This window comes from Globicephala melas, chromosome 14 (assembly GCF_963455315.2).
Source record: "Globicephala melas chromosome 14, mGloMel1.2, whole genome shotgun sequence".
Lineage (NCBI taxonomy): Eukaryota > Metazoa > Chordata > Mammalia > Artiodactyla > Delphinidae > Globicephala > Globicephala melas.
Window position 1 is genome coordinate 22,266,512 of NC_083327.1, and position 25,144 is coordinate 22,291,655.

The 25,144-nt window shown below is 43.4% G+C and overlaps 1 protein-coding gene across 26 annotated transcripts in view; it reads left to right on the forward strand.

Annotated features, from left to right (window-relative positions):
- ANKRD6 (ankyrin repeat domain 6) overlaps positions 1–25,144 on the forward strand; it is a 260,264-nt gene that overhangs the window by 91,889 nt on the left and 143,231 nt on the right. The window contains exon 1 of one of the 26 annotated variants that reach the window (XM_060283453.2): positions 24,002–24,179. The exons of the other annotated variants lie outside the window; for them this stretch is intronic. The gene's annotated coding sequence lies outside the window, so the exon portion shown is untranslated. Of the gene's footprint in view, positions 1–24,001; positions 24,180–25,144 lie in introns of those variants that run through there. 26 annotated transcript variants of the gene reach the window in all.

Here is a 25,144-nt window from a genome sequence, read left to right on the forward strand (position 1 = left end):
ATTGCTGGATCATGTGGTAGCTCTATTTTTAGTTTTTTAAGGAACCTCCATACTGTTCTCTATAGTGGCTGTACCAATTTACATTCCCACCAACAGTGTAGGAGGGTTTCCCTTTCTCCACACTCTCTCCAGCATTTATTGTTTGTAGACTTTTTGGTGATGGCCATTCTGACTGGTGTGAGGTGATACCTCATTGTAGTTTTTTTTTTTTTAATTTTAGAATTTTATTTTTTTATACAGCAGGTTATTAGTCATCCATTTTATACATATTAGTGTATACATGTCAATCCCAATCTCCCAATTCATCACACCACCCCCACCCCCACCCCGCCACTTTCCACCCTTGGTGTCCATACGTTTGTTCTCTACATCTGTGTCTCTATTTCTGCCCTGCAAACTGGTTCATCTGTACCATTTTTCTAGGTTCCACATATATGCGTTAACATATGATTTTTGTTTTTCTCTTTCTGACTTACTCCACTCTGTATGACAGTCTCTAGATTCATCCGTGTCTCTACAAATGACCCAATTTTGTTCCTTTTAATGGCTGAGTAATATTCCATTGTATATATGTACCACAACTTCCTTATCCATTCGTCTGTTGATGGGCATTTAGGTTGCTTCCATGACCTGGCTATTGTAAATAGTGCTGCAATGAACATTGGGGTGCATGTGTCTTTTTGAATTATGGTTTTCTCTGGGTATATGCCCAGTAGTGGGATTGCTGGGTCATATGGTAGTTCTATTTTTAGTTTTTTAAGGAAACTTCATACTGTTCTCCATAGTGGCTGTATCCATTTACATTCCCACCAACAGTGCAAGAGGGTTGGTTCCCTTTTATCCACACCCTCTCCAGCATTTGTTCTTTGTAGATTTTCTGATGATGCCCATTCTAACTGGTGTGAGGTGATACCTCGTTATAGTTTTGATTGGCATTTCTCTAATAATTAGTAATTTTGAGCAGCTTTTCATGTGCCTCTTGGCCATCTGTAATGTCTTCTTCGGAGAAATGTCTATTTAGGTCTTCTGCCCATTTTTGATTGGTTGTTTGTTTTTTTTGATATTGAGCTGCATGAACTGTTTATATATTTTGGAGATTAACCCCTTGTTGGTTGCATCATTTGCAAATATTTTCTGCCATTGTGTAGGTTGTCTTTTTGTTTTGTTTTCCTTTGCTGTGCAAAAGCTTTTAAGTTTCATTAGGTCCCATTTGTTTATTTTTGGTTTTGTTTCCATTACTGTAGGAGACAGATCCAAAAAGTTATTGCTGCAATTTATGTTGAAGAATGTCCTATTGGACATTTTCTGTGTGTCATCACCGTACCAAACTTATTACCTTGTTTTCTTAAGGTTATGCTATTTTTTTAATTGAAGTATAGTTGATGTACAATATTATATGTTATAGATGTATAATATACTGATTGACCATTCTTAAAGATTATACTCCGTTTAGGCTCTGTTCCCTGTGCTGTACAATATATCCTTTTTGCTTATCTATTTTATACACAGTAGTTTGTACCTCTTAATCCCCTACCCCTGTATTGTCCCTCCCTACTGGTAATCACCAGTTTGTTCTCTATATCTGTGAGTCTGCATCTTTTCTTGTTATATTCACTATCTTGTTGTATTTTTTAGATTCCACCTGTAAGTTTGAGTCTCACAAGAACCATTTGAGATCATTCTTTTATTATCTCCATGTTACAGAGGAGGAGACTGAGGCTTAGAAGGCTTAGATGGTTTGCCCACAGAATCATGCATGCAGCAGACTGGAGTCAAATCCATGTCTGGTTTCAGTGCCCTGGCTCTTAACTTGATGCTCTTTAAAATTGGGATACATTTCACATGTCATAAAATTCACCCTTTTAAAGTACACAGTTTCGGGACTTCCCTGGTGGTCCAGTGGTAAAGAATCTACCTTCGGGCTTCCCTGGTGGCGCAGTGGTTGAGAGTCCGCCTGCCGACACAGGGGACACGGGTTCGTGCCCCGGTCCGGGAAGATCCCACATGCCGTGGAGCGGCTGGGCCCGTGCGCCATGGCCGCTGAGCCTGTGCGTCCGGAGCCTGTGCTCCACAACGGGAGAGGCCACAACAGTGAGAGGCCCGCATACCGCAAAAAAAGAAAAAAAAAAAGAATCTGCCTTCCAATGCAGGGGACGTGGGTTCGATCCCTGGTTGGGGAACTAAGATCCCACACGCTGCGGGGCAACTAAGCCTGCACGCCGTAACTACTGAGCCTGCGCGCCTCAACTAGAGAGCCCTCGTGCCTCAAACTACAGAGCCCACGCTCCCTGGAGGCCGTGCACCACAACTAGAGAGAGAAAACCCGCACGCCACAACTAGAGAGAAGCCCGTGCGCCGCGACGAAGAGCCCATGTGCCGCAACTAAGACCCAACGCAGCCAACAATAAATAAAGTATACAATTTAGTGGGTTTTACTATATTCAGAAAGGTGTGCAACCATCATCACTATCTAACTTCAGAGCATTTTCATCACCTCAAAAAGAAACCCCAAACCCACTAGCAGTCATTCCCCATTCTTCTGTCTCCCCACTCCTCCTGCTAGCCAGCAGTCTACTTTCTGTCTCTATGGATTTTCCTCTTCTGGATGTTTTGTATAAATGCAGGCATACAGCATGTGACCTTTTATGTCTGGCTTCTGTTTACTTAGCTTAATGTTTTCAAGGCCATCCATGTTATAGCAAGTATCAGCCGTTCATTCCTTTTTATGCCTGAATAATATTTCATTGTTCGGATATAGCACATTTTGTTTGTCCATTCACCAGTTATGGACATTTGAATTGTTTCTACTTTTTGGTGATGAATAATGCTGCTCGGACAGCACCTGTATGACTTAACTGGGCTTTTACGTGTTGAAAACTCTTGTCTTTTTCTCAAAATATGAAATAAGATACGGTAGTTGCTGAGGAAGTGTTTAGAAGGCTATCACAATATGGAGAGGCAGGCTCTCTGAGGGGACTTGTCCCTCGGAGATTCATTATTATTATTTTGATGACATTGTTCAGTGGCAAGCCGTGTTGTTGTAAAGGCATGAAACACTGAGTCTCAGCGTGTGGCTGGAGAGCCCGTGGTTTACATAGTAATAATCGTACGTTTCCATTTCTGTTGTCATCACTGCAATGCATTCAAGTGCTTTTTAAGTCTAATTTGATAAAAAAACAAGTCATGGACTAAAGGAGATGCTGTTCTCAGTGTCCTCTTTTTTCCGTCAGTTGGGTATTTACTGCGGATGGGTAGTTTACTTCTCTGTGGACGGGGCCAGGCTGCTGTTGACCTAGAGAGGAGGGCTGTGCTGTCTGGGGTCAGCCTCCTCCCTTGGTAATTTTTCAGTTAATGATATTCAGGCAGTGGTTGTTCTTTTGTTCTAACATATTTATAAAAAATAACAGAAACACATTAGAGTTAAAGGTTTATTCTCTTTACATGACTTGTTGAAGGCATGGACTGCTTCTCAGTGGTAAGTGATAGAAACCCAGCACCCAGCACTCTTGCCTCTGGGACCCTCACATAGACGCAGAGGATACATTTGAATCGTGAGCAATATACATAGAAACATTCGGTACAGTTGAACACACACATGCACGCCTAGGACCCAACAATTCCACTCCAGGTAAATGAATGTATATGGAGAGTCCCCCAAAGACATACATATAAGAATGTTTATAGCAGCACTGTTTTCAAGACACAAGATACAGAACTACCCAAAAGCCCATCAATAGAAGAATGCACTGTGGAATATTCATTCACACAATGAAACACTATACTGCAGTGAGAATGAAGGGAGTATAATAACTCTAAGCAACAATGTGGAGGAAGCTCACAAATAAAATGTGGAGTGAAAGAAGCCAGGCGGAAAGGAATACATCCTCTTTGCTTCTGTGAACACAATATAAAGTTCAAAAATAGGCAAAACTAATCTGTGATGTTAAAAATCAGGACAGTGTTTACTCTTGGGGTGGGAGCGTGGGCGCTGGTTAGTGATGAGAAAGGGGCGTGAGGGGGGCTTCTGGGATACTGCCAATTTATTTCCTTGACTAAGGTACTAGTCACACAAGTCTGTTCTGTTTTTGGAAGTTCAACATGCTGTACACGTATGATTTGTACACTTTTTTGTAAATCATACATTTTAAAATATAAAATGTAATATATACATATATAATTACACTTTAATATATACATATACATAATTATTTTCAGGTTTTCCCCACCTCTAGTTTTCATTCTAAAAGAACACATTGTCGGACTTCCTGGTGGTGCAGTGGTTAAGAATCCGCCTGCCAGTGCAGGGGACACGGGTTCGAGCCCTGGTCCTGGAGGATCCCACATGCCGCGGAGCAACTAAGCCCGTGAGCCACAACTACTGAGTCCACACGCCACAACTACTGAAGCCCGTGTGCTCTAGGGCCTGTGCTCCACAACAAGAGAAGCCACCGCAGTGAGAAGCCCGCGCGCCACAACGAAGAGCAGCCCCTGCTCGCCGCAACTAGAGTAAGCCCGGGCACAGCAACGAAGACCCAACGGAGCCAAAAACAAATAAATTAAAAAAAATATTTTTTAAAAAGTTGTTAAACGTGATACAGACTATCAGAAGGAATCCTTGCATTAATTCAACAAATTCTGATGAGCAGAGACTGGGCGGGCTGGATGGTGTCTAGCTTGGGCAGAACTGGGAGTTGAGAGGGCTGCAGCATCACCCCCTTCCCCATCAGTAACTGCATCCTCACAGGGGGCGCTCACTGTCTTTTCACATTGTCTCTCCTCCTTTGTTCCCCACTCCCACCTCCCCACCTTTCCCCTTCTTTTTTTCTCTATTGCCTTCCCCCCACCATGCTCCTTGTTTGGACATTGACTGGATGCAAATAATCATCGAAGAGGGGATCTGCCTGAAATTGGAGACCGCGCCGTACTGTCCTCACCTAGATTTTTGGGAGAACCCCCTGGAGAAGGGCTGTCAGGAAAGGAATGGTGACTCAGGAGAGGGTCTGTGGATTCTCCCCAGGGACTGGCTCCCAGGCCTCCGAGAGCAAGGAAGAGCTAAGCCTGAGAGCGAAAGCTCCACCACTGACCATGACGAGTCCAGACTCAGGCTTTGCTGAAGAGAGAGCACGACCCTGTGCTCTGAGAAACCATCAGAACGGGGAGGGCACAGGCTTCACCGGGGCCCTTCCTCAGAGGGGCTCACGCTGTGTAATTCCTCAGGTCACCCGTCTCCTGAAGACTGCTGAAGTTCAACTAATTAAATATAGTTTCATTGTGGAAATAATTTGACAATAATAATGAGAAAATCCTGCGACATAACTATTTTAAGATTGTTTGAAACTCTTGAGAATGAGCATGTCTGGGGCTAATTCTGGGCGTATAATAAGCAAGTCAAGGTCACTGTCATTCCCACTGCCTTCACTGTAAGGACCTCTTCTTGTAAAGAGGCAGCAGAGTTTTAATTTCAAAAAATGCACCATAGCTGATGATGTTGACAGTGTTTATCATGTGATAGAATTATGGGAGGGAATTTTGTGGACCAAACTTGCTTATGGTTTATCTGTGACTAAAACTTAAAATATGAACAATCACCAATTTGAGAGAAAGTCTTAGCTGAGAAAAAACCAGAAATAACCGGGGCGAGGGAGAGGCTGGTGTGAAGGAAGATGAGTTCCGGCGGGGCCTTCCCGGGAAGCCTGTTTCTCCTCCTAGGTCCTCACCTCCCTGGGGGTTGGAGTCCACCAGGGGGACTGCATCTTCCTGAGCCGTGGACTGTGCACGCACATGTGTGACCGTTGGTATATATGGACACGAGGACAGGGACAGAACCGCAGAGCCTCCTGGCTGGCGGCTCTGCTTGAAGTCCTAATTCCCTTTCTCTGCAGGGAGGAACACTTACTCCCAGCAAAGCTCTGTGCTGGAGCCAAACGCTGCATCATGCTGCGTGCTGAGCAAAGCCAAGGGACCAGAGCCTCCTTGGGGCAGCCCCTCTTTAAAGAGAGGTGAAGGTGTAAGAGATGCAGGAAGGATTCAGAAATCTAATTAGAGAGTTTAGCCTCCCGTAGACTTGATACTATACATGCACACACGCACACCTACTGTTGCCTGCGTGCTTACTCTGTGCAAGCGCTGTGCTAAGCACTTGCTGTCCACTCCCACAGGGAGTCCTTGTAGCTGCCCTATGAAGTCAGTAGCTACCATTATTAGCCCCACTTTGTAGTCGAGGACATTACGGCCCAAGGAAGTTGTGTAACCTGCCCAGGGTCATGGAGCACGCTCTGTGGTGGAGGGTTTTCATAGACACTCTTTTCCTCTTGATTCTCCCCAGTCCTGCCTCTGCCAGGAGGAACTGGAAGGGAATTGAGATGAGGGGTCCAGGCGTGGAGCTTCTGCAGGCAGTGGTGTATACGTAATACCGGCATTGCCGGACCACTGGTGTCTCCTCTTGTAGGTGATGGGCAGTGTTACCATCAAATCACATCTAACCTAGACGTGCTTGCTGAAAGCTGTAGCTTTTAGAAAGAGTTATCGTGCACCCCAGTGTTCGTCGCAACACTGTTTATAATAGCCAAGACATGGAAGCAACCTAAAAGCAACGTGGAAGCGACAGATGAATGGATGAAGAAGATGTGGTACATATACAAGGGAATGTTACCCAGCCACAAAAACGAATGAAATAATGCCGTTTGCAGCAACATGGATGGACCTGGAGATTATCATACTAAGTGAAGTAAGTCAGACAAAGACAAATACCATATGATATCACTTATATGTGGAATCTTAAAAAAAAAATGACACAAGTGAACTTATTTACAAAACAGAAACAGATTTACAGACTTAGAGAATGAATTTATTGGGGGGAGGAATAGATTGGGAGTTTGGGATTGACATGTACACACTGCTATATTTAAAATAGGTACAAGGACCTACTGTATAGCACAGGGAACTCTGCTCAATATTCTGTAATAACCTAAATGGGAAAAGAATTTGAAAAAGAATAGATACATGTGTATGTATAAATGAATCACTTTGCTGTACACCTGAAACTAACACAACATTGTTAATCAACCGTACTCCAATATAAAATAAAAATAATAAAAGAGTTATTGGACACTAGTATATAAAGTAGATAACCAACAAGGACCTACTGTATAGCACAGGGAACTATACTCAATATTTTGTAAAAACCTATAAGGGAAAAGAATCTGAAAAAGAGTGTGTGTGTGTGTGTGTGTGTGTGTATGTGTGTATAACCGAATCACTGCTGTACACCTGAAACTAACACTACATTGTAAATCAACTATACTTCAGTAAAAAAAGTAAATAAAAATAAAAGTTATTGGAGAAAGCCATGTGGTTTAGGAGAGATGGGGGTGAGAGAAGGGTGGCATGCATCATAGCATCTGGAGTTTCTAGTATCACAGACATTATGGTAAGAAATACTTCATTGGCAGCGCTACTGAATAAAATGGGACCCCTGTGATGAAAACCTGCTCCAGCAGAGGTAAAAACGACCATTTCTGGAGGATCAGGTAGCAGACATTGATAGGCAGAATCAATCAGTATGTGGCTGGGGGAGTTTGAGTGGTTTCACAAGTCATGGACATGAGAGAAGGCCTCTGTCCTCTGAGGAATATGGTGGAGGCAATACGCTGAAAAACAAATTATAGTGGCAAGTCACAGATGGTGTTTACTTCTGAGTAGATGACACTCCTGTTAATCCCTGACTTCCCTTTGCCTTATTTGGATTGTGTTTGCAGGGTTACATTCGGACACACTTAATTCCTGGCCAGCAGAGCAACTTCATGTTTTGTCTTTTTTGTGTGCGGAATCGGAAACTGACAGCCCGACGTGGCTTCCTCTCAGTTCTGCGTGTTTCCTGTAGGGAGGCTGCCGAGTCTTCAGCCTGAGTCGGCTGCCAGCTGGAGAGACCCCAGTGAGGTGTTTGTCCATCGGAGGGGCCATTGCTCCTCCTGGCATCATACCATCTCCTTCCTGAAGGAATGGGTGAAGGATGTTTTATAGGAATAAGTTGTCAGTAAAACACTCTCAGCCCCTGGAAACTGTCCCTCAGACAGCGGTGAGGGACCCCTTGGTTACAACAGCATTTACAAGTGTTGAAGTGACATAATGGAGTCCTGGCTTTTGGCCAAGAAGGTGTTGGGATGTGTGAGTGACTTTAAAAAGGAAGCACAGGGCTTCCCTGGTGACGCAGTGGTTGAGAGTCCGCCTGCCGATGCAGGGGACACGGGTTCGTGCCCCGGTCCGGGAAGATCCCACATGCCGCGGAGCGGCTGGGCCCGTGCGCCATGGCCGCTGAGCCTGCGCGTCCGGAGCCTATGCTCTGCAACGGGAGAGGCCACAACAGTTAGAGGCCCGTGTAACGCAAAAAAAAAAAAAAAAAAAAAAGGAAGCACAGCCTGTGATTGTAAGTGACCCAGACAGGTCACTGATAGAGTTATTGAGCATCCATTATGTATAAGGCGTTTGTACGCGTTTCCTGTGGCCACTGGAACAAATTACCACAAACTAAGTGGTTTAAAACAACAGAGATTTATTCTCCCATGTTCTGGAGGTCTGAAGTCTGAAATCAAGGTGTCAGCTGGGCTGTACTCCCTCTGGAGGCTGTAGAAAACAATCCTTTCTTGCCTCTTCCATCCTCTGGTGGCTCCAGGAGTTCCTTGGCGTGTGGCCACATCCCTCGCGTTTCTGCCTCTGGGGTCACGTGGCCTCCTCTTCTTCTGTCTTAAAACTCTCTCTGCTTCTTTTATAAAGATGCATGTGGTAACGCAATTATACTCCAATAAAGATGTTAAAAAATAAAATAAAAGAGCATCCCTGAAAGAAAAAAATAAAATAAATAAATAAAAATAAAAGAGCATCCCTGAAAAAAAAAAAGAAAAAAGATGCATGTGATTGCATTTAGGACCCACCCAGATAATCCAGGATAAGGTTCTCCTCTCAGGATCCTTAACATAATCACATCTTTCGTCATATAAATTAATACTCACAGGTTCTGGGGATTCAGACGTGGACATATACTTTTGGGGACCACCATTCAGCTCACTACAGCATTCATTGATGTATTTGGACGCATGGAAAAATAAGAGTAGCTGCTTGCTCTGTAGGAGTCTGTAATCCACTGGATAGGCATAAGTGTATTTATTTATTCAGCAAGCATTTATTGTCCATATGCCATATGCCAGGCTGTGTTGTTGCATCGGATTTACACAGCTGGAATGAGACACAACCCCTTACTGGGGGAGCTGAGTCTGAGAAGAAAGACATTGAAAATGAGGGTAACCCTGAAGAACCTCAGTCTCGTAGTCTAGTGTTTGGAGATAGTCAAAGCACAATCCAAAGACCAAAAGTAATTTTTAAAGGAATAGTAATCATTTACTTATCAAAACACTTAAAAGAAACCCAACTCATAAACTTCCAGAAACAATTTTCATATCCCCTTTTCTCTCTCTAATTCTCTCACATTCCATAGGGTTCAGAAGCCCATTGTTTACCATCAGCCCCTAGAAACACTTGTTCCATTTTCCATTCTGCACAGCACAGTTATATAGATTAGCTTAGCTTCCCTTGACAAGTCAGCCTTCCTTCCCATCTTTCTTGCCTGTCCTCTAATTCTGCATCCTAAAGTCCAGAAACTTCTCTGGCTAGGGCAGTCCCCTTACAAGAGGAGGTGAATGGAGAAGGCTTTTAATCAGAAGGTAGGAAGAGAGGACAAGAACACTGACATCGCACACGTGCAGTCTGGTTTGGTTACTACTAAGAAGGATTTGAAAGAATACAGTTTGTTATGGCCTCATTCAACCTTTGCAGCAACCCAATGGGTAGAAATGGTTGTGCTTCCTGTTTTATACACAAGGACAGGAGCTTAGATTCATTAAGTACATTGCCCAAAATAAGTGGCTGAGCTGGGATTTCATTTCAGGGTACCTGGGAGGGTGGAACAGCATTGGAGAAGGACACCTTGAATCAGGTTGGAAGGTATAGAAGGAGTGTGGAAAAGATCTAAAGATCATTCTAAGCAAAAATGACGGGATGGGGCTTCCAAGGTATCCTGAGCACCCCTGGGGCCAAGCGAGGGTGCAGGATGGGTGGGCAGATGGGGTATCAGAAGAAGAGGCGGTGGGGATGAGCTGAGACCAGACCACGCATGGGTTTGTGTATTGCTGGACTTTGTGCTGGGGGAGTGTGAGTCATTGAGGGTTATAGGCAGAGGAAAAACACTACCACATTTGTGCTGTGCAAACAGCATTCTGATATCAGTGATCAACATACACTGAGGTAGGGGAAGGAATTGAGGCATGGAGACCAACATGGCAGAACGGCTTCTACATGCAAACTTCAGTCCTGTAAACAGAGCCTCCAAGCCCCCTGGATGGTCCATTCACATGAAACGCTCTTTGTTAAGAAGCACAGAGGAAGAGAGGTCCACAGACAAAGGCAAAATAATGGGCACCAAAGGCCCAGGTGCCACCCCCCAGCAAACCACCGCCTGGCAGATAGGCACGGTGTTGATGGCCCCTCCTGCACTGTAGCTCGGCTGTCTGTGCTCCAGCTCTGCCATCTTGAAACAAGCTGGAGGAGAAGGCTGTTTCTCATGACTCCCTTTCCTCTAACACTGGCATATCAGAAGCGGGGACTTACCTGTTATTGGCTCAGTGGTCTCTAAGAAGAGAGAGAATTTAACCACTGTTGGCTCAACGGCTGTCTTTCCTGAGAGTCAAGTTTAAGAAATCCCAGCAGCTCTCTGTCTGGCCAGGTTGTGGTGACCTCTACAAAGTTATCTTTTATTGAAGATACATTTCAGGCCAATGTACACTCACCATCTGAATCCTGAACATTAGTCTGGCCTTGGCTTCTACCGTTTCCTAGGCAAAAACTCATCTGCAGAGGCAGATTCTGTGATGCAAGCTGAAACCTATGTCACCTCTCTTATCCCAACTCTAAGTTTAGAACAATTTCAGGAAACATATTCAGTGTCCAGTTGGAGACCACTGCAACAGTTCAGGTAAGGAATGCTGACAGCCTGAACGAAGGCAGTGGCAGTGCAGCTAGAGGAGAGAGAACAGATCAAGGAACATTTAAGCAGTAACCATACAACCATGCTTAATGTTTACTGAGCACTTTCTACGTGCTAGGCTTGTATAGCCTGTGTATTATATCATTCAATCTTTGCGACAATCCAGTGAGGTAGGAGTTGTCATTCTCTCTGTTTTACACATGAGGAAGCAGGCTTAGAGTCATTAGGAAATTTGCACATGTTAAGTGGCAGAGCTGGGATTTGAGCCTGGGCAATCTGACTTCAGAGCTTGCATTTTATTTTATTTAGTAATTTTTTAAAGATTTATTTATTATTTTTATTTATTTATTTTATTTTTAGTTTTGGCTCCCTCGGGTCATAGTTGCGGCACACGGGGGATCTTCGTTGACGCATGTGGGCTCTCCATTGTGGTGCGCGGGCTTCTCTAGTTGCGGCATGCGGGTTTTCTCCTTCTAGTTGTGGCGCACAGGATCCAGAGTGCGTGGGCTCTGTAGTTTGTGGCATGTGGGCTCTAGTGGGCTCTAGCATGTGAGCTCAGTAGTTGTGGCCGGCGGGCTTCCTTGCCCTGCGGCATGTGGGATCTTAGTTCTCTGACGAGGGATCGAACCCGCATTCCCTGCATTATAAGGCAGATTCTTTACCACTGGACCACCAGGGAAGTCCTCTCAGAGCTTGCATTTTTAAATCTCTATGTTTTACTGTCTGAAATCAGGAGGATTTGGTAAATTATTGAATGTGGAGGTGGGGGAAGGAGAATAAGAGGAAGGAGAGGAGTGTTCCAGATGAGGGAAATAGGCAGACAGATGAAAGATGGAGCCCCGCACCAAGATGAAAACACAGGGAAAGGAACGGGTTTAGAAAGAAGGATGGTGATTTGGCTGTGAACACGTTGATAGGGGACATCCGAGTAAGATGTCTGTTAAATGGTTGGGTGTTTAAAAAATGGAGTTTTAGAGAGAGTGATTGAGGCTAAAGAAGATTTGGAGCAATTCGTATCTAGGCAGCAGAGGAGTGTGTGGGCAGCAGGTATGGAGGATATGTATGTACTGAGATCTTCTAGGGAAGAAAATGAGCAGAGACAACAACCTGGGATAGAATCTCAGGGACCTGCAACATTTAAGGGACCAGTGAAAGAAGAGCCCTTGGATGAGAGAAAGAGATAGTTCAAGGGATGGTAGGAGCATGAGGACAGAGTGGGTCACGGAAACCAGAGGAGAAGGAAGTGTGATGAGGGAGGGATGGTAGCAGTGCCTCGTGCAACAGAGAAATCATGTATGGTAGGAACTGAAGGTTACCATTGTGTTTGGCAACTAGGTCAATGTAAAACCAGCTGGTTACAATGCAAAATGTTGTAGCCACTTTGGAAGGCAGTAAAGCAGTTTCTTACAAAGCTACACATTGTCCTACAATGCGATTCAGCAAATGTATTCCTTGGTATTTACCCAAATGAGAGAAAACTTATGTACACACAAAAACCTGCACATGGGTGTGTGTTTTTTTAACGTATTTTTTACTTTTTAAAATAAATTTATTTATTTTTGTTTATTTATTTTTGGCAGCATTGGGTCTTTGTTGCTGCGCCTGGGCTTTCTCTAGTTGCGGCGAGCGGCGGCTACTCTTTGTTGTGGTGCGCGGGCTTCTCATTGCGGTGGCTTCTCTTGTTGCGGAGCACGGGCTTTAGGCCTGCGGGCTTCAGTAGTTGTGGCTTGCGGGCTCTAGAGTGCACGCTCAGTAGTTGTGGCTCATGGGCTTAGTTGCTCCGCGGCATGTGGGATCTTCCTGGACCAGGACTCAAACCCGTGTCCCCTGCATTGTCAGGCAGATTCTTAACCACTGCACCACCAGGGAAGCCCTGCATGTGGGGTTTTTTTAATTGAAATCTACTTGACATACAGTATTGTGTTACTTTTGTGAACTGCACAGTGATTCAACATTTACATACATTATGAAATGATCACCATGATAAGTCTAGAAACCATCTGTCCCCATACAAAGTTATTACAATATTATCGATGATATTCCTTATGCTGTATATTACATCCCTGTGGCTTATTTGCACACGGATGTTTATAGCAGCTTTATTCATAATTGCCAAAACTTGCAAGCAACCAACATGTCCTTTATTTATTTAATTGAATTTTATTTTATTTATTTTTTTATACAGCAGGTTCTTATGAGTTATCCATTTTATACATATTAGTGTATATATGTCAATCCCAATCTCCCAATTCATCACACCACCAGGCCCCCCGCCACTTTCCCCCCTTGGTGCCATGCGTTTGTTCTCTACATCTGTGTCTCAGTTTCTGCCCTGCACACTGGTTCATCTGTACCATTTTTCTAGATTCCACATATATGCGTTAACATATGATATTTGTTTTTCTCTTTCTGACTTACTCCACTCTGTATGACAGTCTCTAGATTCATCCATGTGTCTACAAATGACCCAATTTCATTCCTTTTTATGGCTGAGTAATATATGTACCACATCTTCTTTATCCATTCGTCTGTCGATGGACATTTAGGTTGCTTCCATGACCTGGCTATTGTAAATAGTGCTGCAATGAACAATGGGGTGCATGTGTCTTTTTGAATTATGGTTTTCTCTGGGTATATGCCCAGTAGTGGGATTCCTGGGTCATATGGTAATTCTATTTTTAGTTTTTTAAGGAACCTCCATACTGTTCTCCATAGTGGCTGTATCAATTTACATTCCCACCAACAGTGCAAGAGGGTTCCCTTTTCTCCACACCCTCTCCAGCATTTGTTGTTTGTAGATTTTCTGATGATGCCCATTCTAACTGGTGTGAGGTGATACCTCATTGTAGTTTTGATTTGCATTTCCCTAATAATTAGTGATGTTGAGCAGCTTTTCATGTGCTTCTTGGCCATCTGTATGTCTTCTTTGAAGAAATGTCTATTTAGGTCTTCTGCCCATTTTTGGATTGGGTTCTTTGTTTTGTTTAATATTGAGCTTCATGAGCTGTTTATATATTTTGGAGATTAATCCTTTGTCCATTGATTCGTTTGCAAATATTTTCTCCCATTCTGAGGGTTGTCTTTTCGTCTTGTTTTTAGTTTCCTTTGCTTTGCAAAAGCTTTTAGGTTTCATTAGGTCCCATTTGTTTATTTTTGTTTTTATTTCCATTACTCTAGGAGGTGGATCAAAAAAGATCGTGCTGTGATTTACGTCAAAGAGTGTTCTTCCCTTGAGCTATTTGTAATGAGGTGGATAGACCTAGAGTCTGTCATACAGAGTGAAGTAAGTCAGAAAGAGAAAGACAAATACCGTATGCTAACACATATATATGGAATTTAAGAAAAAAAAATGTCAAGAAGAACTTAGGGGTAAGACAGGAATAAAGACACAAACCTACTAGAGAATGGACTTGAGGATATGGGGGAGGGGGAAGGATAAGCTGTGACAAAGTGAGAGAGTGGCATGGACATATATACACTACCAAACGTAAAATAGATAGCTAGTGGGAAGCAGCTGCATAGCACAGGGAGATCAGCTCGGTGTTTTGTGACCATCTAGAGGGTTGGGATAGGGAGGGTGGGAGGGAGGGAGACGCAAGAGGGAAGAGATATGGGAACATATGTATATGTATAACTGATTCACTTTGTTATAAAGCAGAAACTAACACACCATTGTAAAGCAATTATACACCAATAAAGATGTAAAAAAAAAAAGAAGAGTGTTCTTCCTATGTCTTCCTCTAAGAGTTTAATAGTGTCCAGTCTTACATTTAGGTCTCTAACCCATTTTGAGTTTATTTTTGTGTATGGTGTTAGGGAGTGTTCTAATTTCATTCTTTTGCATGTAGCTGTCCAGTTTTCCCAGCACCACTTACTGAAGAGACTGTCTTTTCTCCATTGTATATCCTTGCCTCCTTTGTCATGGATTAGTTGACCATAGGTGCGTGTGTTTATCTCTAGGCTTTCTATCCTGTTCCATTGATCTATATTTCTGTTTTTGTACCAGTACCATATTGTCTTGATTACTGTAGCTTTGTAGTATAGTCTGAAGTCAGGGAGTCTGATTCCTCCAGCTCTGTTTTTTTCCCTCAAGACCGCTTTGGCTATTCACGATCATTTGTGTCTCCATACAAATTTTAAGATTTTTTGTTCTAGTTCTTTAAAAAATACCATTGGTAATTTGATAGGGATTGCATTGAATCTGTAGATTGCTTTGGGTAATATAGTCATTTTCACAATATTGATTCTTCCAATCCAAGAACATAGTATATCTCTCCATCTGTTTGTATCATCTTTAATTCCTTTCATCAGTGTCTTACAGTTTTCAGCATACAGGTCTTTTGACTCCCTAGATAGGTTTATTCCTAGGTATTTTATTCTTTTTGTTACAATGGTAAATGGGAGTGTTTCCTTAATTTCTTTTTCAGATTTTTCATCATTAGTGTATAAGAATGCAAGAGATTTCTGTGCATTAATTTTGTATCCTGCAACTTTACCAAGTTCATTGATTAGCTCTAGTAGTTTTCTGGTGGCATTTTTAGGATTCTCTATGTATAGTATCATGTCATCTGCAAACAGTGACAGTTTTACTTCTTCTTTTCCAATTTAGATTCCTTTTATTTCTTTTTCTTCTCTGATTGCCGTGGCTAGGACTTCCAAAACAATGTTGAATAAGAGTGGTGAGAGTAGGCAACCTTGTCTTGTTCCTGATCTTAGAGGAAATGCTTTCAGTTTTTCACCATTGAGAATGATGTTTGCTGTGGGTTTGTCGTATATGGCCTTTGTTATGAGGTAGGTTCCGTCTATGCCCACTTTCTGGAGAGTTTTTTTATCATAAATGGGTGTTGAATTTTGTCAAAAGCTTTTTCTGCATCTATTGAGATGATCATATGTTTTTTCTTCTTCAGTTTGTTAATATGGTGTATCACATTGATTGATTTGCATATATTGGAGAACCTTGCATCCCTGGGATAAATCCCACTTGATCATGGTGTATGATCCTTTTCATGTGTTGTTGGATTCTGTTTGCTAGTATTTTGTTGAGGATTTTTGCATCTATATTCATGAGTGATATTGGTCTGTAATTTTCTTTTTTTGTAGTATCTTGGCTGGTTTTGGATTCAGGGTGATGGTGACCTCATAGAATGAGTATGGGAGTGTTTCTTCCTCCGCAGTGTTAGAAGAGTTTGAGAATGATGTGTTAGCTCTTCTCTAAATGTCTGATAGAATTCACCTGTGAAGCCATCTGGTCCTGGCCTTTTGTTTGTTGGAAGATTTTTAATCACAGTTTCAATTTCATTACTTGTAATTGGCCTGTTCATATTTTCTATTTCTTCCTGGTTCAGTCTTGGAAGGTTATACCTTTCTAAGAATGTGTCCATTTCTTGCAGGTTGTCCATTTTATTGGCATAGAGTTGCTTTTAGTAGTCTCTTAGGATGCTTTGTATTTCTGCGGCGTCCATTGTAACTTCTTTTTCATTTCTAATTTTACTGATTTTAGTCCTCTCCCTCTTTTCCTTGATAAGTCTGGCTAATGGTTTATCGATTTTGTTTATCTTCTCAAAGAACCAGCTTTTAGTTTTATTGATCTTTGCTATTGTTTTCTTTTTTTCTATTTCATTTACTTCTGCTCTGATCTTTATGATTTCTTTCCTTCTGCTAACTTTAGTTTTGTTTGTTCTTCTTTCTCTAATTCCTTTAGGTGTAAGGTTAGATTGTTTATTTGAGATTTATCTTGTTTTTTGCAGTAGGCTTGTATTGCTATAAACTTCCCTCTTAGAACTGCTTTTGCTGCATCTCATAGGTTTTGGATCATTATGTTTTCATTGTCATTTGTCTCTAGGTATTTTTTTATTTCCTCTTTGATTTATTCAGTGATCTCTTGGTTATTTAGTAATGTATTGTTTAGCATCCATGTGTTTGTGTTTTTTATGTTTTTGTCCCTATAATTGATTTCTAATCTCCTAGCATTGTGGTCAAAAAAGATGCTTGATAGATTTCAGTTTTCTTAAATATACTGAGGCTTGATTTGTGACCTAAGATGTGATCTATCCTGGAGAATGTTCCGTGCGCACTTGGGAAGAAAGTGTAATCTGCTGTTTTTGGATGGAATGTCCTATAAATATCAATTAAATCTATCTGGTCTTTTGTGTCATTTAAAGCTTGTGTTTTCTTATTAATTTTCTGTTTGGATGATCTGTCCATTGGTGTAAGTGTGGTGTTAAAGTCCCACACTAATATTGTGTTACTGTTGATTTCCTCTTTTATAGCAGTTGCCTTATGTATTGAGGTGCTCCTATGTTGGGTGCATATATATTTATAATTGTTATATCTTCTTCTTGGATTGATCCCTTGATCATTGTGTAGTCTCCTTCCTTGTCTCTTGTAACATTCTTTATTTTAAAGTCTATTTTATCTGATGAGTATTGCTACTCCAGCTTTCTTCTGATTTCCATTTGCATGGAATATCATTTTTCATCCCCTCACTTTCAGTCTGTATGTGTCCCTAGGTCTGAAGTGGGTCTCTTGTAGATAGCATATATGAGGGTCTTGTTTTTGTATCCATTCAGCGAGCCTGTGTCTCTTGGTTGGAGCATTTAATCCATTCACATTTAAGGTAATTATCGGTATGTATGTTCCTATGACCATTTTCTTAATTGTTTTGGGTTTGTTTTTGTAGGTCTTTTCTTCTCTTGTGTTTCCCACTCAGGGAAGTTCCTTTAGCATTTGTTGTAGAAATGGTTTGGTGGTGCTGAATTCTCTTAGCTTTTGCTTGTGTATAAAGCTTTTGATTTCTCCGTTGAATCTGAATGAGATCCTTGCAGGGTAGAGTAATCTTGGTTGTAGGTTCTTCCCTTTAATCACTTTAAATATGTCATGCCACTCCCTTCAGGCTTGTAGAGTTTCTGCTGAGAAATCAGCTGTTAACCTTATGGGAGTTCCCTTGTACATTATTTGTCATTTTTCCCTTGCTGCTTTCAATAATTTTTCTTTGTCTGTAATCTCTGCCATTTTCATTACTATGTGTCTCAGTGTGTTTCTCCTTGGGTTTATCCTGTATGGGACTCTCTGCACTTCCTGGACTTGGGTGGCTATTTCCTTTCCCACGTTAGGGAAGTTTTTGACTATAATCTCTTCAAATATTTTCCCGGTCCCTCTCTGTCTCTTCTTCTTCTGGGACCCCTATAATGTGAACGTTGTTGTGTTTAATGTTGTCCCAGAGGTCTCTTAGTGTGTCTTCATTTCTTTTCATTCTTTTTCTTTATTCTGTTCTGCAGCCGTGAATTCCACCATTCTGTCTTCCAGGTCACTTATACGTTCTTCTGCCTCAGTTATTCTCGTATTGATTCCTTCTAGTGTATTTTTCATTTCAGTTATTGTAGTGTTCATCTCTTCGTTTGTCCTTTAATTCTTCTAGGTCTTTGTAAAACATATCTTGCATCTTCTCAATCTTTGACTCCATTCTTTTTCCGAGGTCCTGGATCATCTTCACTATCTTTATTCTGAATTCTTTTTCTCGAAGGTTGTCTATCTCGACTTCATTTAGTTGTTTTTCTGGGGTTTTCTCTTGTTCCTTCATCTGGTACATAGCCCTCTGCCTTTTCATCTTGTCTATCTTTCTGTGAATGTGGTTTTTGTTCCACAGGCTGCAGGATTGTAGTTCTTCTTGCTTCTGTCTGCCCTCTGGTGGATGAGCCTATCTAAGAGGCTTGTGAAGGTTTCCTGATGGGAGGGACTGGTGGTGGGTAGAGCTGGTGGTTGCTCTGGTGGGCAGAGCTCAGTAAAACTTTAATCCGCTTGTCTGCTGATGGGTGGGGTTGGGTTCTCTCCCTGTTGGTTGTTTGGTCTGAGGCAACCGAACACTGGAGCCTGTCCGGGCTCTTTGGTGGGGCTAATGGCGGACTCTGGGAGGGCTCACACCAAGGAGTACTTCCCAGAACTTCTGCTGCCAGTGTCCTTGTCCTCACGGTGAGACACAGCCATGCCCCGCCTCTGCAGGAGACTCTCCAAAACTAGCAGGTAGGTCTGGTTCAGTCTCGTATGGGGTCACTCTCCTTCCCCCTGGGTCCTGATGTGCACACTGCTTTGTGTGTGCTCTCCAAGAGTGGAGTCTCTGTTTCCCCCAGTCCTGTCAAAGTCCTGCAATCAAGTCCTGCAAGCCTTCAAAGTCTGATTTTCTAAGAATTCCTCCTCCCGTTGCCAGACCTCCTTGTTGGGAAGCCTGACATGGGGCTCAGAACCTTTACTCCAGTGGGTGGACTTCTGTGGTATAAGTGTTCTCCTGTTTGTGAGTCACCCACCCAGCAGTTATGGGATTTGATATTATTGTGATTGCACCCCTCCTACCATCTCATTGCAGCTTCTCCTTTGTCTTTGGATGTGTGGTATCATTTTTAGTGAGTTCCAGTGTCTTCCTGTCGATGATTGTTCAGCAGTTAGTTGTGATTACGGTGCTCTCGCAAGAGGGAGTGAGAGCAGGTCCTTCTACTCCACCATCTTGAACCAATCTCCAACATGTCTTTTAATAGGTAAACCCTGATACATCCATACAATGGAATGTTATTCACCACTAAAAAAAAAATGAGCTATCAAGCCATGAAAAGACATGGAGGCATCTTAAATTCATTTTACTAAGTGAAAAAAGCCAGTGTCAAAAAGCAGCATATTGTATGACTCCAACTGTATAACATTCTGGAAAAGGCAAAACTGTAGAGACAGTAAAACGATCAGTGGTTGTCGAGGGTTGGGGGGGAGGGAGGGATGAATGGGTGGAGCATTAGGCCAGTGAAGCTATTGCGTATGATACTATAGTGATAGATACATGCCATTATACATTTGTGCAGAGCCAAGGAACTGTACAACACAGAGTGAACCGTATGCAAACCATGGGCTCTAGTTAATGATAATGTATCTATATTGACTCATCAGTTATAGCAAATGTATCACACTAAAGCAAGATGTTAATAATAGGGGACACTATGTTTGTTGTGAGGGCGGGAGTATGGGTGAAGTGGTATAAGGAACCTCTTTATACTTTCTGCTCAGTTTTTCTGTAAACCTAAAACTGCTCTAAAAAATAAAGTCTAGGGCATCCCTGGTGGCACAGTGGTTAAGAATCCGCCTGCCAATGCAGGGGGCACAGGTTCAAGCCTGGGTCCAGGAAGATCCCACATGCCACGGAGAAACTAAGCCCGTGCGCCGCAACTACCGAGCCTGCGCTCTAGAGCCCGCAAGCCACAACTACTGGAGCCCGCACATGTAGAGCCCGTGCTCCGCAAGGAGAGAAGCCACCGCAATGAGAAGCCTGCACACTGCCACGAAGAGTAGCCCCTGCCTGCTGCAACTAGAGAAAGCCAGTGCACAGCAACGAAGACCCAACGCAGCCAAAAATAAATTTTTAAAAATTTTAAAGTAAATAAATTTATTAAAATAATAAAGTCTATTAATTAAAATAAAAAGAAAGAAGAATAGAAGAAAGGAAGGAATAAAAGAAGAAGTAAAGGAAGGAAGGAAGAGAAAGCTGTGTACATACAGTCTTGAAAGTGAAGCATGAACCCATAATTATGACTAATCCAATTCTGTATGTTTGAGTTCCAAGTAGTACACAAATCTGACTAGTCTCTCTTCTTACCAACATTTAGGATTCCCCATCACAAATGCAAGATACAGTCCCATGTCTTTGGCATGATGTGAAAATTTTTCCACAGACTGACTTTGCAAGATCATCTCTGGTCTTTGCCCACGTATTGTAAGCTCCAGCTGCAAAAGTCTCTTTGTTCCCCTTTCCTACCCTTCCAGACCACTCTGCCTTTGCTCTTGCTGTTTCCTCTGCCTGTGTCCTCCCCCACTTCTCTATCTAACAAAATCCTCCAGTCCTCCAAGACCCAGCTCAAATGTGACCTTCTCTGTAAGAACATTCCTGACCTGCTTTCCACCCCAGCACACCAAGCAAGAAAGCTATCTCACCCAATTTCCATAGTTCTTTGTGCCCATCTGTTCAATCAATGCTTAATACACCACAGAATTAACAACCGCAGCATCAGCAACGGTTTAGTAGGAAAATTCGGGGCAGAAAGAAGCCAGATCAAAGTAGATTGAAGGAGTGGGTAGGAGGTGAGCTATGGATACATGGCAGGTGGGCTACTCTCTGGGGATTGCTTTTCTTGTCATTTGGTGTTGCTTGTTTAGGTTTATCTTTAGCATTTGTGGTTTTACCCAACAGAAGTTAAGGATGGTGAGAGGAAAATTCCAGGGGTGACTGTGGTGCTGTCCAGTGCTTGGGTGCTGACGGACCTGTGTCACTTGAGATCAGTAATTCTGATCCCAGGAGCTGGGATCATCCTCAATTTTGGGGAGGAAGTAAAAGGGAAGAATGAAAACATCCCCCATTTGTTATCTCTTGAAGGTTCTGCAGCCATAGCCTGTTTGAACTTTGGGGAAAGAGAAAAGGCTAGCTGACTCGGTTCGTATCCCCTCTATTTCTTATGGGATCTACAGACTCCTGAAGACCAATTAATGGTTAGAAAAAGCAATTGATTATTAGATTTTCTAGCATCCACTGAACAGACATTAAATGCTAAGTATGTTCCGGGAACTGTGCCAGGCGCTGGAGATACAAGATAAACAAAATAGGGTTCCTGCCCTCAAGGAGTTGCGTCTAACCAGGAAGACCAACCTTGAGCTCATGCCAGCAAATTACACTGTGAGGGAAGCTCGGGCCTTAGTCACCAGGGCTGCCATAGCAAGATACCGTGGACTGGGTGGTTTCAATGACAGGCATTTATTTTCTCACAGTTCTGAAGGCTGGAAGCCCCAGATCAAGGTCCAGCAGAGTTTGGTTTCCGATAATGATTCTCTTCTTGGCTTGCAGATGGCCACTTTCTCGCTATGTCCTCACATGGCCTTTCCTGTGAGCGTGGCTCGGAGGTGAGGGTGCAGGTGTGAAAAGAGGGGGCTGGGGAAGAGAGTGAGCGGGGGGGGCTCTTTGGTGTCTCTCCTTATAAGGACATTAACCCTATCAGATCAGGGCCCCACCCTTAGAACCTCGTTTTACCTTAATTACCTCCTAAAGGCCCTGTTTCCAAGTACAGTCACGCTAAGGGTTAGGGCTTCAATACATGAATTTGGGGGCACACAATTCAGCCTCATCTTGTCTAGGGAGAGATGGGGCAGCGGAGGGCTCAGCAATGGATGACTGTCGGTCTGGATTTTGGGTCATTTGCTATGTGATGTGAGTGCCTGGCCCCCAACTTGGAGGCTCTGGTGATCTAGCAGTGCCAGGCAACTAAAAAGTAATTATTGCCCCACGTAAAAAGGGAAGGTGTCTACATCGCAAGCCTCCTGTCAGTCATATCTGTATTCAGTGATGTGTCCTTAAACCTCCGATATATTATTTTTACATTTGTTAGCAGCTCTTCTTGATGGTAGGGTATGTCGTAGGTCTACTGAATAGTATCCAGATGTCACTCGGCTTTCACTGCAACAGCCTCTCCATGCCTCCTGCAGAGGTGATTGTTTCAAAGATCCTCTAAGTGTCAGACTCAGAAGAGAATAGTTACCGTACTTGACGTCCTCAAGAAATAAGCATACATGTTCCTTTGCCATGGTGGGCTTGCCAAGAGGTGCCTCTCCGCCCCTGTCTTTTGCAGATAGCACTTGTGAACCCCAGACTCTGCGAGCAGCCAGTGTTGTTCTAGCCTCATGGATAGCATTGTGTTGAGGGGCCCCATCTGGGGAGTCCGTTTTCTCAGAAGAAGGAAATGTCAGAAGCTCTGAGAAAATTAAGCACTCCTTGCTTTATACTTCTGTCGCATTTGGTGTGCAGTTCTCATCTGGCATCTGGCCTTTTGGGCCCCGATCAAGGCTGATCAGGGCCAGATGATGAGTTTTTTCAAGGTAGGGAGCGGGTCACGTTCATCTATATTCTAACCTCACTGGTCCTCCAGTGGTGGTTGCAGTATCCCGGCAGTGATCACTTCTGGATAAACTAGTATGAGGGTTGTGCATTAAAAATAGGATTATCATTCTACTGGCATTTTGTCTCCCCAGGGGAGTTCATTCTCTCTGCAGCACACCAGCCCCGGTCCCTGGCTATTCTCCTGCCCTTGGTGTAAGGCGAACACTGGCCAAAGCAGAATCCCAGCCCCTTGCCCATAGGAGCTGCTACCCTTAGGGTAATGGAAGCAAGGCTTCGGGCCGGGATGGTGCTTGGAGGGTTCATGTTGACAGTGTTCTTCTCCCCTCTCCAGGACCAACAGTTCTTGCTTTAGAAATGAGGGGGAAAATAGTAATATTGGTTCAAGTCAAAACCAAAACCCTCTTCCTTTCTATGATTACTCATAGAAATAGTTGGGAAGTTGGTTTTCTGTTGCTTCAACAAGTGGTCTGGAGGACACACCTGCAATGTGGAGGGCCATTGACAGCACTTGAAAAAGCTCCCTGTTTCCTCCCTTCCCCCTTTCCTGCAGAGACTCTGTTCAGAGGAGGATTTTTGCGACAAACTATGGGTTCACAAACACGGGGAATGGCTCCTCAACCAGGCCCTAGTCTCCTTGCTGCTGCAGTGACTGTGCTGGAACTCTCTGCCCAAGGGGGGCAGGGAGTGTCTGGGTCTCCGCTGTTTCCACAAAATGGGCATTTCCATAACTGTTGTCACAAAGGCAGTTCATTACGGATTTTGACCCTTCCTGCATCCTCCGTCCCTTACAACACGTGCATTCATCTCCCCGTATTACTGCTGAAAGAATACAAACTTCGTTTCTCTGTCGTCCGAGCATCATTCAGAGGCACCCCGCCCATCTGTGAATCATTCCCCGACTCTGATCAGAGCAGTGTTACAGGTCCTCTGCTGCCAGGAGGCAGCAGCCCAACAAAGTCTGAAGACCCAGGACTTCTGTGCCAGGCAGACTAGGAAGCCACCAAACATTGCGAGCTGAATGGATGTCTTACTAAGCTTTTAGATGTGATCTGGCCAGTACTGGCAGAGGAAGCTCAAGGGGAGAAGGCAGCAAGCACTGTAACGTAAATCACCGCAGACCCTTGGGCGTTACAGCCCTAGGAAGCTAATGATCTCTCCTGGAAAGAACTGACCGTGGTTTTCCAGCAACAGAACACGATGTAGAACGGGGAGGACAGACCCCCGGATGTGAGTACAATCTCTCAACACAGGGTTTGGACCAGTAGGAGCAAAGCGAGTTATCGTAACTGATGGTGCTTCCTAACCACTGGTTCCCGGGTGCCTGTGTGGACCGTCTCTGGGTGGGCTGTGCGTAATGCCTGGCTGGGACTTTTGTTTGCAGGTTTCTTCTAGAGTATTTTGCCTGTTAGAAGACTGAATGCAGTGGCTTTGGGGTACCGGTACCGGGAGACTTTTTTGTAAATCTTCAAGGAAACCTCATAGACCTTTCACTATAAAAAGAAAACCTATCGCATCACAGACCAAGCAGCTGTTTGGCCCTCTGGCATTTGTGATGAGAGACAAAAACACTGGCGAACTGGAGAGCAGTGAAAATGGGGCAGTGGACTGGGAGGAAGGAGGGGAATCTTTCTTAGGAAGCTAAATCCCTTTCTGGATTCAGGATGCTCATTGCGTATTTATGATCATGCGTTTATTTCATTTCTGCTTAAAGAACTCGCAGCTTGTTTGCGTTTTAAGGTTTTTCTTCTGTGAAAAATGCTGCGCAAGTGACAAAGAGGGATGTGATTGATAGACTTGGGGCAGAAATTCCTCACCTCCTGCAATGGGAAGTGTCTTGAATGACAGGTGATCTATTTGGAAGCGGAAGCTCAGATTGAATGAGGGAACGGAGCTGCTTGCAGCCTGGGTACCCAACAGGTTGGCAGTGAAGTTTAACTCCTTGATTTCAGACTGGTCCTCTCCCCTCCCCACTCACTGCTGGGGGTCCAACAGCCTCTTTATTCTTCTCCCCAGCCCACTTCCTTCCGCCTGGTTTGATTTGTCAGTTCAGAGGTATCAGATGAGAAGCCAAGTATCCCCTCACTGCAAAAGGATGGGGATCATTGTTCTAGGTGGGAGGTAAGGATACAAAGATTTAGGGCAGTGATCATGAGAGAGGTGGAGAGGAACGTGAGCTGGGCCCTGCACCCCAA